General features: G+C 65.2%; 1 protein-coding gene across 1 annotated transcript in view; it reads right to left on the minus strand.

The window, feature by feature from the left end:
- LOC105306141 (epidermal growth factor receptor-like) overlaps window positions 1–1,979 on the minus strand; it is a 48,057-nt gene that overhangs the window by 13,221 nt on the left and 32,857 nt on the right. The gene's annotated exons all lie outside the window — the stretch shown is intronic.

Genomic DNA, 1,979 nt, shown 5'->3' on the forward strand with positions numbered 1-1,979 from the left:
GTGAGGGTTGTCCACGCTGGCCATCACGTAGGCTTCCTGTGTGGGGGAGAGAGAGGAAGGCGTCAGAAAGGCCCCCACAGGAGGCAGGGGCGGCTGAAGGGAGAGCCCGCAGACCCTCTCCCGGGAGAAAGGCAGGAATGCGACATTCAGTTCCGAAATGTCTACCTGTGGAGGACCAGCCAGCCCGCGAGACGCTGGGGCAACGGACGTGGGCGTGTCCGCGGGGCCTTTGACGGACGAGGCTGCGAAGTGACCAGGCACCTTGCAAAGCTGGTGACCCCCCACCCCCCACCGGGCCTTGTAGGAACTGCCCTTCGCGGACGACCTCGGGCAGGCTCTGCCACGGGTGACCGTTGGTTAAAAGAGATTCGACGTCTCCGAGTGTGGGAGCTGCAGATGCCAGCGGGGGCCCCCGTTCCAGGCTTTGACGTGGACAAAGGGCACTAAACCCACAGCGACGCAGGCTCAGCTGGCTGCCAGGGCGTACTCTGACAGACAGGAGGTGGCCTGAGCCTTGGGGAGGGAAAGGCCTGGTGCCCTGCGGGAGGCACGGCACCCTGAGCCCGCGGCTGGCCCGGTGGGAGCCTCGTTTGGCGCAGGTCTGCGTCCGGGCCTTATTTTAACCCCTCCGCTGTCCTCGGGCCGAGGAAGTGGGTCTTTTTTACGGCTGCGCACACGACGAGGCCCTGTCTCCTGTCTGAACGAGCATCGGGGATGCCACGATTTCCACCCATAAAGTCTTTCTCTTTCCCTTTGGAAGACAAAGGGGAGCGACCTTTCATTCGGAGGTGAAGGGGACCACACAGCCTGCGAGGGAAAGGTCAGAGGGTCCAGCTGACATCCCGGCCACTCCGTGGGTGGAGGGCAGCCGGCCCCTCTCTGGGCAGCAGTTGGGGTACAGTGGGGACACCGGCAGGGGGCGCTCTGGGAGGAGGTGGGAGACGGAGACAGGGGTGCAGGGGGCTCAGACAGGAGGCCCCATTTCTGGCCTTACCCCTTCCCCGGGCCTATCCCAGAGGCCTCACTCCCCGCTCCCCTGCTGTCCACCTTCTCGGCCCCCCCATGCCCACGGGAGGGCCTCTGGCCGCCCTTCCTCCTCCGCCCCTGGCCACTCCTCTCCAAGGGAGCCTCCCCGACCCCCACTCCGCGTTACACTCTCCTGGCCTCTTGCTGCTTTTTCCTTGGGGAGTGGGGTCTGCACTGCCTGGGACTTTAAGTTAGAGACGCAAACTCTTGGGCTGCACCCAGGCCTACGTGTGAGGCCCCAGAGGTGGCGAGAACAGGGAGCTCGGAGAGGTCACGGTCACCTCCACATCTGAGTGATCTGGAAAAGCGAACGCCCCCACCCAGCGCCCCGAGCTAAGGGCTGCCCCCAGCACAGCCCAGGGCGCCTCAGCCCCGGACGGCACCGCCGGACCTGCTGTCCACTGCCCGTCCTCCCCCCACACGCGTGCCGGCCGCGGCGCAGGGGCGGCCAGCGCTCGGGCGGGAGGGCCTGGGTCGCTCTCTCGTCTTCGTTCCAGTGGCGCCTGCCCTCGATCGAGGCACGTCACCGCCTCCGAAACGTCAGGGCTGACGGCGCGGAACTCACGCAAAGCCGCAGAGTCAAAGCACATCAGAGACCAGGCCACTTCCCCGTGACGACAAAACCAACCCTGCAGCTTTTCCTACTGGTCGCAAAGCCTTCGCCCGGACACCGTCCCGAGCGGGAGGCGCTATGCTCCCAAGTCCAGTCTGCGTTTCTTTGCTGTTGTGAGCAGAGCATCGCAACGTTCAAGAGTAGACGCTTAATAGTTACGGACACTCAAACTTCTCTAAGTCACAAAGACTCAGACCGGGCAGGGCCTGTGCGTGCGTTTCTGCCGAGGCCGTTACTTGTCTGAAGAGGAGCCCGGGGCACGGGGAGCCAACGCGGACCAGACCGCAGGGCCCAGTGTGACAGTGGCCGCCAGGTGGGCCTCCCCCCCGAGTGCTCCGCC

The sequence above is a fragment of the Pteropus vampyrus genome, unplaced genomic scaffold (assembly GCF_000151845.1).
Source record: "Pteropus vampyrus isolate Shadow unplaced genomic scaffold, Pvam_2.0 Scaffold424, whole genome shotgun sequence".
NCBI classification, from domain to species: Eukaryota; Metazoa; Chordata; class Mammalia; order Chiroptera; family Pteropodidae; genus Pteropus; species Pteropus vampyrus.